The following is a 14,097-nucleotide window of genomic DNA, read 5'->3' on the forward strand; positions in this document are numbered from 1 at the left end:
CAGAATTCTAAGACCACCCCAAGTCAGCTTGCTTCAGCAGAAGGGAGCCAGTGGCAGGCCCCTCAGTGGCTGTCAGGAACGCGACAATGGAACGTTCATTACAGAACAGTGTGGAGGAAACAGGTGTCAGCACGCCGCCCTCCACCCAGCCACCCTAGCCTCTGTGTGCCTGAAGACTTGTGGCTGCACCCTAGGGGCAAGCTCTGCTCTCCTCACTCCTAATCCACATCCTGATAATGTGTATCTACAGGAGTCCAACCAGAAAGGCTGCAGTGCCCACACACTTCAACTCTATATCCAATCAAGTCCCTTGTCAGTCCAGCTCCCCAGCTCCTCCCAAGCAGCCCTGGGAACTTAAGGTTAGAAGCTGCCTGCTTTCCAAGACTATTAGGAGAGTCGGAGTTTCAATCACGTTGGTTAAGTGGAAAGTGTGGTGTCCCTGGCTACAGCTTTAGTGTTCTTTGAACTCATCAGGATCAGGAGTTACAAACCTAACCAGTGGATGTGCCTCTCGCCTATGACCCTTGGCTTGAGGAACTGGAAGAGAAAAGGATGTAAGAGGCATGTACTCACTCCCTCCACACCCAGCGTATTACTAGATACTTCACTTTTCAACTGCTCACTTTAAAAAGGTGAGCCTGGGCACTATTACACCACCATCTTGGAAATGAATTCCCATTCCTGGGCTGAGGCAAGGATCTGCCTCATACAGGATCCTTCTGAACGCCTGGGGGTCGGGGCAGAGATAACACTGAGAGTTGAGGGAACTCTGCCTCCCCTTGGCTACATGGCCTCTCTGCTTTCTCCTACTGCTTTCCTGAGGTCTCCGGTTCTGCTTTGGCCTTTGGAGAGAAGCCAGCAGGGAACTGCAGCAACACACACACACACACACACACACACACACACACACACACACGCCCCTGCACTCCCCCGCTACCCCACCTGCTGCTGGAAACCTGCACGTTTGCCCTTCCTTGCTTCCACTCACACCCTGCCCTTGACTTACTTCCTCCCCTCTTCCAGGTGAGGTCTTTAACCTTACACAGCCTTTCAAAGCCTTGCTGCTGTCTACTGTTGGAGCGAACAGGACAGAAGCAGGCCTTCACCTCCACAGGCGGGGCCAGCTCCTGGCCTCTACCTCTTCCCAGCACACTCAGGAATACAAGCACTAAGCCAGGGAACGGAAGTCCCTCCCACTCCCTACACACCCCCAGCTCACCCTTCTGAGTGGTTTGCATGACTCTTGACCTCTAAGCCAACACCGGCTGGAGAGATTCGGAAGCAGCTACTTGACAAGCGTCATGAAACCAATGGCTTCTCAAACTCACGTTCGATCCCTGTCACCACGGCTCTTGGTCTGCTTATCATCTGATTCTGTAGACACGCCAGACTTAAGTGTGTCTTAAATTGTATTTTATTTAAGTTAGTGTGTTTATACTAGGCTACTTAATTTTTAGATCACCCATAAAAATGCTTTAAATCCAGAAGACATTAACTCATGAAATGGAAAAGGATAAAACACAAATTAAAGTGAGACACCATGTAATCCATACATTATCTTAGTTTTTTAATTAAAAATAAAAATCCTGTCTGGGTGTAGTGGTACATGATTTAATCCCAGCACTCAGGAGGCAAAGGCAGGCAGATCTCTGTGAGGCCAGCCTGGTCTACACAGAGTTCCAGGACAAGCAGGACACAGAAAGACCATGTCTCAATCAATCAACCAGTGGTTAAATCCTGATCTAAGAATGGTAAAGAGCAAGTCTCCCAGGGTGGACTATATTATTTATTCATCGTGCAACAAACAAAACAATAAACATAACTATTGTAGCTGGATGTGGGGGACCAGCCCCCACTTTTACAATCAGGGTACTCTTGAGCAGGGAAAAGTGGGAAATATTTAGATAGAAAGAGATACCTCGACAACGAGAAGAAAGAAAGAAACACAAGATAGCCTTGGGAGGGCCTGGGTCAAAACCCACGAGCCCAGAACTTTATTCAAAGGGCTTTTTACAACAATGCCAAGGGGTGAGGCAAAAAGACCACCCCCCTGCTAGATACAACCAAGCGTAGACCCTTTCAAACACCTGGTACCCAGGCCAGTGGCCCCGTCAGTCATCCTCTTAAGCAGCCCTGCTGGGTAAAGCCACTAGGAAACCTCAGTGGGCTCCAGGAGCTGGAAAGATGGGTCATCAGTTACCAGCATTCATGGTCTTTTAGAGGGCTTGGATTTGGTTCCCAGTACCAACAAGGTGGCTCACAACTATCCATAAATCAAGTTCCAGGGGATACAGTGCCCTCTTCTGGCTTCCATGGGTATTGGGCACATAGTTAGTACAGACATAGATGCAAACAAAACACTCATTTGCATAAAATAATAAATCTTATTAAAAAATTACTATCTAATTGGAATGAAATTCTTGAATACAGCAGAATGGAGAGGACAGAGGAGTCCTGTGCAACTTTATGGTCCTAGGAAGGAAACTTCAAGTTTTCAGGACTCTATCTAGCTTTTGGAAGAAACTCATTAAGTTACAAATAATGATCCAGGCTTCCCAGATCTCAGGGAATGGGGAAGATTGTAAGAACATCGTCTTTCAGAATTGTCTGAAAGCACAAATGGACTTCCCTTCTCGGGTCACAAGAAGCACCCTGAGACACACCAGCAGACAGCTGCTCTTGGTGAAGCACCAAGCTTCATGACACACGGAGCTCTATGCCCCAGGCGGTTGGAATGAGCCTTGGCTCTCACCCCTCTGAACGGGCAGGAGAGGGTTCTGAATTATTCTGCCCACCCAGTGTACTGAACACTCTTGGTGAGCCAGCTAACACAGAGAGATTCTTCTTGGAGGGAGCTGTAAGCTTTCTGAAATGTGAAGAACAAATTGTTCAAAATTAGCAATCATACAAAGCTTTGCAGGGCAGGGTGTCTTTCCTTTTGAGAGGGCACCCATGGGCTTCGAAGCTCGTCACCATGACGAGATGAAGAGCAAATCAGCTGGAACCCTTTTGGAATCATTGAGCCCGGCACTTTAATCTCCCATTGCCCATGAAACTCTCCATAAATCGGGGTTGTATCAGAACTGCCTTCCGGAAGGACCCTGGCTATGGGAGCTGGGCGCCAGACGCCTGCCTCAGTGGAGGACAGTGGAGAAGAAGTTTCAGGGCTGACACATCTCCCAGGCCCACCTACCACCCTCTCTGCAAGTCACAGTAGAGGCGGAGCAAGCCTCTGGAGCTCCAGCTTGTTGCGTGCATGTGCCCATCACCAGTCCCTGCACATCTCACTGCTCACTTCTGGCTCTCGGGAGTGACTATGGTCACTGTGACTGGCTAGAGACTGGCAATGAGGAGGGGACACTGACGCACCTCAAGCTCTCAGCCACCTTGTGGCAGAGTGAAATATATGTACCAAGAGGTAAGTTGAGGTGTAGTTGGATCCCCAGTGAGAGCCACCGCCTCATAGGGAGCGCCCCCACTCCAGCGGAGCAGAAACTGACTGTGGACTTCCCCTAAGGAAGAACCTTTCATCTGCCTCTGTAGGAAGGATGTTCCCCAGGGACGCAGTGCAGAGGAAAACAGACACAAAGGCAGTGTGCTCTCTGAAGAGCTTGAGCCGAGAAGCAGAACAGTCCCGTGACCCTACTAAAGCCCGTTTCCTTACTGGTTGAATGAAGACTTTCGGCACCTTAAGAGATAGATCTGACTGAATAGTTCATGGGGCTGGGGAGATGGCTCAGCAGTTAAGAGCATGGGCTGTTTCCAGAAGACTGGTTCAGAACCAGCACCATGATGTCTTGGAACTGTAACTTTAGTTCCAGGGGATCTGATGCCCTCTTCTGGCCTCCATGGGCACTGCATGCACATGGTGCCCAAACATACATGCAGGCAAAAAACCTTGTACATTAAATAAATCTAGAAAAATATTAAGTAGCTAAAAGGTAGCTACTGTTGCTATGCTTAAACAAGAGAAAATGGCTTTGTGAGGCCATGGTGTGGGGTGGTCTTGGGACCCCTGGAAGGTCAGAGAAGCTAGGGCAAAATCATGTAGATTCCAGAGACCAGCTCTTTGATTTTTCTTGAGAAGGCAACTGAATCAAAGTCACTAAAGAAATGAAGTTCAGAAAAACTCTGGAGTTAGACTTGTAAGGCCCCTTCCACGTGGGGGAGGAGATGTAGCCCAATGGTGCAGCACTTCCTTAGTAAGTACAAAACCTTGGGTTTAACCTCGCACCCCGCACTGGAAAAATGAAAAGCTAGGAATGATGGCATACCTGTAATCCTAGCACTCAGTACATTGAGGTAGATTTCTTTAAGTTCAAGGCCAGCCTGAGCTACACAGTGAGCTCCATACCAGCCTGGAATACACAGTGAAACCCCTTAAAAAACAAAACACTAAATCAAAATGCCCATGGGGCTGGGATGTGTGACTCGCCAATTTCAGTTCTGGATCCTGACTGCCTGAGTTTGAATCTCAGCTCACTTTTCCACCTGTGAGTAAAGCGGCTTGGGCCAGCAGAGCATGGATGCTTAGGAATCGCTCCATAAGAACAACGTAACTACTTCCCGTCTAGCTCCAGCAGGCCCCCAAGTCTTCTACCTCTCCACACAATTTGCCTCAGGGAAGTTGAATGTCTTTCTCAAGGAAAGCCGATGAGCCTGGAAGTCTAGGGATTACTGGTGGTGTTGGGGTGGGGTGAAGAGACTACTCAGACACCCTGAGCTAGCTCCCTGCTCCTTCCCTTGGCAGGATGCATTTTATATGGCTTTGTGTGCAGCTAAGCTCTGTCAGCACCTCAGCCTCCAAGGTCTCTTACCTGAGTCTGGAACGCTGACAAGGTGCTTGTGCCCCAGGAAGGTTCTGCCACAAGAGCAGCCTGCTGGAACATGACCTGCCTGGTACTAGGGTTCCCTTTTATCAGGGAGACTAATCATCTTGAGCTTTTCCACTTTTGTTTGGGCAGGTCCATCACCTAAAGGGCTTGTTTTCTTAGATTGAGTTGTTTTTTTTTGACAAAAACTCAGTAGATGTGCCTGGCTCGGCCCCAGCTGAGGGGACTTTGTTCACAGTGGCAGAGTTGTCTGGGAGCTGAATGCCAGGATAGGGCTGCCAGCCACCTGCCAGTAGTCCCAATGGCTGGGTCCTCCCAAGGGCAGGATCCTTGCTTATGCATGTGGCCCAGTCTCTGAAGAAGACACCTGGGCCTGAAGTCCATTTCCAGCTTGACTGAAATACTCAGTTTAAGAAAAAGAATCTTGCCGGGCAGTGGTGGCGCACGCCTTTAATCCCAGCACTCGGGAGGCAGAGCCAGGCGGATCTCTGTGAGTTCGAGGCCAGACTGGACTACCAAGTGAGTTCCAGGAAAGGCGCAAAGCTACACAGAGAAACCCTGTCTCAACAAACAAACAAACAAACAAAAAAAAAAAAAAAAAGAAAGAAAGAAAGAAAAAAGAAAAAGAATCTTCCCCCAAATAAAAGCTTCTATAAGCCTTACCCACTGAGGGGTGGGGAAGAACCACTGCCCAGGCTATCACCAGGGTTCACTGCCCTGGAGCCATGTTTCTCAGAGTCTAGCCTCAAGAGGAGTCACCAGCCTTTCCATCCGCAAAGGCTCAGAATCTGGGACTGACTTCTCTCTGTGTGTACCAGCTGGGTGGCCTTGCCCCGACTTCTGGGTTTTGAGACGATCTCAGTGTATCCCAGGCTGGCCTAATCCTCATGGCCTTTAGCGTTAACATTTGCCCAGTTCCCTTGTCTGAAGAGAGAGTGCTTCACTGGACTACAAGGTGACACAGCAGAGCAGTCACACAACTCTGCCAGCCACACACTACGTCGTCATCTCAAATGCTTCTTCCTCAGCTTTCCCGATATCCATCGTGTTCCTGCCTTTCCCTTACCAGGACTGAGCAGGCTCCTGGGACCATGTCCATGCTTTTCCACTCCTGTTGTCTGGATGGTTGGTATCCAGTCTCAATATCGAAGGATCCTGCTGAGTCAGGACCTCACCCTACTCAGAAAACACCTGTACTGAAACAATTTGTAGTCAATGCCTCTGATCTAAATGGTGCTTAAGGGGACCACAACAAACCAACTTTATGGAGAGAGGCAGATAAAAACAGAATGTCCCTGGGAAGGTTTTTGTTTTGTTTTTAATACAGTCTTTCTAGACAATCTACGTGTAGTGGGATGCAAGCTCAAAGCTGCAATCTTCCTGGCCCAGCCTCTGAAGTACCCAGGTTATAGGCATGTGCCACCACACCCCGAGGATCGTGTGCACTGTCTCACTGTGTGTGGCAGGCCCCCATCCTCAGCAAGGTCACAAAGGCAGTGACACAGATCATGTCAATTCAATGTTTTGCGTTTTCAAAGCCTTGTTGTTGTTTTCTTCTAAGTTCCCTTATGTCCAATATAGCAAGAAATCAAGAGCCGGGCCTGGTGGTACACACCTGTAATCCCAATACTTGGGAGCAAAGGCAAGCAGATCTTTCTAAGTTCAAGGCCAGCTTGGTCTACATAGTGAGTTCCAGAATAGCCAGGACTGTATACACAGAGAAATCGAGTTTCAAAAACAAAATGCCCAAAGAAACTACGATCTATTTGCACAGCCCCTCTGATGCTAAACCTTGAGCTTCCCCATGTTCTCTGAGTCCAAGATTCTGTGTAGACGTGCGGCCCTGAGAATACAGGAGCTGCTCAACATGCTGGGCTCATAATATGGACCGTCACTAATTTACCAACTGGTTTCTACCATTTGGTGGAATACAAATCCAAACCCTGAGCTTTAGCCTTAATTCTACAACCCAGTCTCCTCCCCCAAACAGCAGGTCAGATGAGCTTAAGAACTTGGAGAGGTGCAACACTGATCCTGATGTCTAGTTTAAGAGCAAAGGACTGGAGAGTGACCTTGGGTACCTAAGTCTACCCTGCCTTTCCTCCAGCAGACCCGGTTCCAGCCCTAGGAACTAGGAAAGTAGCCCAGGCCCCATCCTCTGCTGCCCTCTGCTGCCGTGTGTTAGAAGTTTCCTGTGACTTCCCCAGGCCTGAAATACCCACCATTCTCCAACAACCATGCTGCTCAGTGGTCTCATTGTGTCCGATTAAAATTAGAATCGAGGAAGGTAACAGTGACTGCTGTTAGTTCAGATTAAGAAAAGAGCCATTATCTTCCTGAGCAAGAAAAAAAAGCAGTATCTTTGGAGATGGTGGTGGCCTTCTCCTTTGTAACACTGGAGTGCTGTCCAAGTATCTGGAAGAAACAGACATGCTCACTTTAAATTCTATAAAGCTCACGACTAGAGGCATAATTTTGGCATCAAAATTCCAACCTTGGACTTGAAGAGAAGGCTCAGTGGTTGAGTTCATCCTGCTCTCCCAGAAGACGCAGCTTTCCCCAGGCACCCACTCTGGGCAGCTCACAGCTGCCTGGCACTCCAGCGGCAGGAGTCTACTCCTTTTTCTAGCTCCTGAAGGCACCACCCACACATGGCATACATTCTCACAGACATTTTAAAAAAGTCCCCAAGGCTGGAGGGACGGCTCAGTGAGAATGTATTTACTCTTCCATTCCCAGCACCCATGGAAGGTGGCTCACAGCTGCCTGGAACTCCAGCTCCAGATATGACTTCTCTAGCACAGACATGAACATGTAACACATCATTAAAAATAAATCTTTAAAAAAAATTCCACCCTGGAGCTGAGGGAATATGGCTCGGTGATTAAGAGCACTGACTGCTCTTCCAGAGGACACAGGCACAGTTCCTAGCACCCACATGGTAGTTCACAACCATCTATAGCTCCAGTCCCAGGAGATCCAACACCCTCTCCTGACCTCCCTGACATACCACAGTGCACAGACATGCATGTAGTCAAAACACTCATACACATTAAAAACAACAATAACAAAACCCCCATGCTTACCTACAGAGAAATTCTCCTTTGTATTAGAAGAATTAGATGTGTGTAAATCTCTAAGAATCATGTTTGGCAGGACTTGCTACAGAAGTGTTTTTCTAAAAATTCAACAAGGGCCAGCTAGATGGCTCCATGGGTAAAGGGCTTTATCGCTGAACCTGACAATCAGGGTTCATCCCTGGGACCCACGTGGTAGAGCCAACTCCAAGTTGTCCTGACCCCCTCACTCATGTTCTCACACACAAATTTGATAAAAACTTTAAAAAGTGTGGTTGCTGGGGCTGGAGAAATAGCTTAGCAGTTAAGAGCACTGACTGCTCTCCAGAAGGACTAGAGTTCAATTCCCAGCACCCACATGGCAGCTCACTGTCTATAATTCCAGTTGCAGGTGATCTGGCATCTTCACACAGACATACATGCAGGCAACATACCAACGCACACAAAAATAAATAAATCTTAAAAAAAAAAAAAAGTTTGGCAGTCACCTGGTGGTGGTAGTGACACATGCCTTTAATCCCAGCACTTGGGAGGTAGAGGCAGGCAGATCTCTGTGAGTTCAAGGCCAGCCTGGGCTACAGAGTTAGTTCCAGAACAGCCGGGACTACACAAAGAAATCTTGTCTCCAAAAAAAAAGTGTGGTTATCATGATACAATGGCAAAACCTGGGAGTTGGCTTCAAGCCTCACACAGGTTCGCTACCCCAGTTCAAGTCACACATCCTTAACAATGGCTCTCCAGGCTGTCCTAGGGGTGATCACTTCCTTAGGACCTAGCAATTCTGGCCCCTCAGTAAGTTCCCACTGTTCTCAAATCTCCTCCAGTGAATATGGTCCAGCTGAAGAATGAGGTTTCCCACGAGCATACCTCAGCCAGCCACCTAAATGGCAGTGCCCCTAATAGGGGGACCTCTGTTCTTCCTGGAGTCAGTACATAAACCTACTCAAAGATGGAATTTGGAGAAGGCAATTATGATGGTTTATATTATCAGCTTGATGGGGTAAGACGAACTCGGAGACAAATCTTTGGGCATGTCTATTAGTGGTCCTTCTAGGTTGAGCATTGCTATTCCCCTCTGCTTCCTGGCTGAAGATGAAATCTCAAGCCACACCATGGTGGACCATACCCCCAAACCACGATACAAAATAAAGCCTTCATCTGCCTGTGTCGGGTATTCTGTTGCAACATGGCACGTGACTAATCCGATGCACAGTATTTTCTCCCCTAGGAAAACCTGAGCCTTTAAACCACTGATAATCTTACCGCCTAAACTCACTAATTTGTTTCTCTCCTTTTGGCCACCAAACAAGATAAACTTAAATACTAAAAGGCTCCATAGCACTCAAAGAAACACAACAGTGCTATCTGGTGGCCACGGCTGGAGTGGCAGTCAGCGAACAGGCTGAGTCAACCTGGAAAATGAGCAGCTGAACACCGAGGACTGCCGCCCCACAGCCCCCACCCCACGCTTTTATTTCACTTCCAGACACTACTCCACTTGAATCAACGAAAAGTCCTACTTGTTTGCTTTTGCTCACTCAGTGGGTGGAAAGGTGAAGGATATGCTAGATAGAAACAGAGAGTGCAAGGAACCAGGGCCTCGAAGTCACCAAGACCTCTCAGTTTTCCAAGGCATGGCAGTGGCCAGAAGCTAGTACCCAGGACCTGCTTCCTGCCTGGTGAGTAGTCATGGCACACAGCCCTGACCATGTGTTCTGTCGCAGTGGAGCAGAGGAATCTGACCGGGAGGTATTTTACTCAGAGGGTGGCCATTTAAAGACCAAACATGACCACTAGGTTTTAAGACTTCTCCAAATGGCACTTCATACTAGGGCCACACACATAAACAATGGCTGGTTGATGACTGTAGGTTGACACCTAGGTCAGATATGAAGCACTCACCAACCTCATAGACAATATTCTTGAGTCTCTGGAACCTGCAGGAAGTTTTGGTCAAAGAAGTAGTGAGACAGCAAACTGTTCTTAAATCCCCTTCCCAAAGTTCACTTCTGCCAGGACTATGTTAACCTCTGATCTCCACATGTATGAAACACTTGTTCCTTCCATTGAGGGTGGGGCTAATGTGAAAACACTTCCAGCTGGATCAGGGAAGCTGCAGGTTACATTCATCTTGACCGAGATCTGTCTCCTGAGAGCTTAGGATGGATGCCTTGCAAGAGCTTTGACTGACTTGGAAAACACCAGGCAACTCTTAGCCACCTGGGACTTCCCTTGACTCCACCTCTGCATTCCCCTAGTAGACCATGCACATGGTCTTTGCCTAGGGAGCACTTAGAGCCTGTGCAGGCCCTCATCCTAGGGAGCACTTAGAGCCTGTGCAGGCCCTCATCCTATATCAACTTCAAAGTATAATGAATGGACCTGGTTATGATGTAGGGCAGCCCAGCAGCCCAGATCACACGTACAAAGGCTTTCTTTTGTGCACGCTTGCAGCAGAGCCAGGACAGTGGGAAAGCATTGGCAGGGGCAGATGGCAGAGGCAGATCAACTTCTAGCATGAAGCTTGCCAGGAACTAATAAATTGGTTGGTCTATCTTACATTGGAAGCAATGTTCAAGGTAACTTACATTTCTGTGTTTCTATCAAATAGAAAGAACTGCCCTGTGGTCTCTAATCACCTGGAACAGATCAAGAACCTCATTATTCCATTCCTCCATTGCAAGGCCAGTTATCCCAAAAATTCGAAACATACCCGAACTCACCAGATCACAGCCCTCTACCCTTTATCCCAGAACCCAAACTGGGATGCTGGCTGGCTTGAGATCCCTCATTTATGCTGATGGAAATGTACAGAAACATTCTTATGTAATGCTTAAACACGAATTTTGTTTACATAAGCCTGCAAAGAGTGAAATATACCTTACAAATTGGTTATGCCTAGAAAATGGATTTACAACAGTATTGCTTTATACCATTATTGTTTAGAACTTTTTAGCAGCACTTTCTTTACAGTTTACACATGAAGCCTCTCAGACAAAGATGAGAAATTTGAGCCACACGCAAAGGACTGAGGACAGAAGGCCACCAAGGGAGAAGCCATAAACACTGGTGTTTCAGTCACTGTTGAGGAAGGACACCCCAAATGGAGCTCACAATGATGGCATCTTCGCTGCTCTTCTGAAGTTCTCCATAAGCAGTATCCCAGATTACTTCTGCAGCATCGTGGCAGGAGGAAAACAAACTCAGGGCCTCACTCATGTTAGGCAAGCATTTTCAGTGAGCTTCATCCCCAGCTCACCAGAACATTTTAATATAGGCCGACGCATAGCACAGACTAACACATGTCAGTTTGTTACTGAATGACCAGCTCTGGCTTAATGTTTAGTGATCAATTTAAAATGCCTGTTCACCCCATTACAAGTATATAGGAATCTATTCAGTCAGTTACATGGAGAACCCCAGCAGGACTGGGCCCAGGAAAACCACCATGGGCGCTAAATACCTCTTCATGCCTGTTTTAAGACATAAGCAGGTCTTCATCCAGATAGCAGTGGGAAGAGGGAAATGTAGAAATCCACTACAAAGGCCTCAGGGCTGGAGTTGGCTCATGAGGAAAGGTGCTTGGTGCAGAAGCCTGGCAGCCCAACTTCATCCCTGAGACCCAGGTAAAGGGAGGAAATGACTGACTCCACAGAACAGACCTTTGGAGTGCCGCCCTGCTGAGAGAAACCCAGTTCCAGCCACTGCCAGGGAAGCATCTACTGTCCTCCAGCTAGTCACAGAGCACCTTTTGGAGGCAGTCTTACTATGTAACCCAGGATGGCCTCACACAATCCTCCTGACTCAACATCCTAGGTGCTGAGATTACAAGTGTGTGCCACTACACCCAGTTTACAACACCGCTTTTAATGGTGGGCAAGCTAGGTACATCTTCACCACTTCTACCAAATCAGAAGATAAAACTAATCTCTCTCTAGGTTTTTTGTTTTGTTTTTAAACAGGGTCTTGCTACTTGACCCTGGCTGGCCTTGAATGGAAGCAAAATCCTCTTTGGGAATCACATGCATGTGCCAGCATACTTTGTGTGTGTGTGTGTGTGTGTGTGTGTGTGTGTGTGTGTGTGTGTGTGCGCGCGTGCGTGCGCGCGCGCAGTGCTGGGGCATCAAGGTGAGGGTTTCACAGATGCTGACAGGTACTCTAAGAAACTACAAGAAACTACATTCCCAGACCATCTCATTGTCCTAAGTCTCAGGACAGAATGAAGCTCCCCCACTGAAAGCGGCACTCCACTCCACTCTCCCCAGCCCCAAGTGAGCCTCATGACAGCTAGGTCAAATTATACTGTCTCCAGCTATTAGCTTCATAGAAAACTAGCTCTTTACTCTGCATAAGAAACCTTCCAGTAAGTCCCTGGAGTGAGGTGGAGCGTTCCAATCCAGCCTTGGCTACAGAGTTCTCTAATCTTCATGTTTGCCCATTAACTGCCCACCCTGACTCACGCTCAAACTCCAGTCCTCCCTCCTCCAAGCACAGGACTGCAGGGCCACTAAGACAGAAACTCAAGTCACTGGCCATTTTACCTTTTCTCCACATATCCAACGTTCCTCTAAGGCAGTGGTTCTCAACTTTCCTAATGCTGTGACCCTTTAATACAGTCCCTCATGTTGTGGTGACCCCTCAACCATAAAATTTTCTTTGCTATTTCATAACTGTAATTTTGGTATTGTTATGAATTGTACTGTAAATACCTTTGGAGATAGGTTTGCTAAAGGGCTCTCGACCCATAGGATGAGAACCACTACTAAAGTATCAGCAAGCTTCAAAGCTAATGCACAATGAAATGTAATTTTTTGATAAAGTCTTACTCTATAGTCAGGTGGCCTAAGTTGGAATCCAAACGTCTCTAACATCTGCAATGTTCACACTGCATAAAGTAGCATAGATAAATACATTTAAAGAACTGAAAACCCAGGTGTCATTTGATTTTGACTCACAGTATGATTTTGTGCAGCTGACACTCACTGTTATCAACTTGACACATTAAAAAAGAAAAAAAGGGGGAAAAAAAAAGAAAAGAAAAACGTGATTCTCACTTGGAGAGGAGACAGTTCAAATCTCCCACTAATGAAGTAGCAGCTATCCCAGCAAGGATGCTAATATCAGAGATTGTGCACCAGGTACAGTGATTGCCTGGGCACAAGGCCCTCTCAGTTTGAATCCCTGGCACCACAGGAATCAGGCATGGTAGTGTACACCTGTAATCCCAGAATTCAGGGGTAGAGAGGCAGGACAACCACAAGTTCAATGTCACCCTTGGCTACATGGCCAGCTTGGGCCACATGAAACTCTTATCTCAAATGAGCAAACCAAACTACTATTAAGACCTGGAGGGAAGGAAGGCTTATACTAGATGGGTAAAGGCCTCAAAAGTCAGACTTTATTTTAGCAGAAGTCCTTTATTCTTCGAGCCTTATTTACTTTTGGTAGTGCAGGGTATGGGATCCAGGGTCTTGCTTATGCTAGGCAAATGCTCTACCACTGAGCTGCACCCCGGCCTTTGGAGTGCCCCCTTTAAGACAAGAAACATCACAGCAACTGCAGAACACTGCAGTTTAATAGGAGTTATTCTTAAACAGATTTAATCATCTGCACTGCATAAAAGGGACAGTACATTTAAATCTCTGCTACATCACAAACTGGTTTTTGATGTTTTATTAAAGATCTACTAGTTCTACCCACCATCAGGCTTATGGCTATAGACAGTGAGGAAAACAAGGGTCTGCAACAATTTAGGAAAAGGAAGCAGGAGCCTAACGTTCTGCTCCCCGCGAACCCTTCCCTTTGCGGAATGGAGGGAAACAGCTGTCCACAACCAGTAAAGACGGATGGAAATACAGAGGTGGGAAAGGAATCCCAGGCAGGGAGGGCTGGTAGTCCCAAGTTTCACTTCAACTGATACAATAAAACCAACTCTCTAAGATGATGAATCACAGCATCTTAACTCTCAACCAAATTTCCCTGACAATTCAAATATGATAAAAAGCATTCCATAAGGACTTATTTGAAGTCTGGAGTGATGTAGGGACAACTTCAACATTCTGAGAGTTTATTTATAAAGAGAATGGCTTGAAGGACTGGCTCTGGTCTTTGAAGACAGGGGTTCTTTATTAGTGGGGCATGAAGACAAGGGCCCATGTAAGGAATCAGGCTATAAAGACAGAATCTCT

This window comes from Peromyscus eremicus, chromosome 15 (genome assembly GCF_949786415.1).
Source record: "Peromyscus eremicus chromosome 15, PerEre_H2_v1, whole genome shotgun sequence".
NCBI lineage: Eukaryota > Metazoa > Chordata > Mammalia > Rodentia > Cricetidae > Peromyscus > Peromyscus eremicus.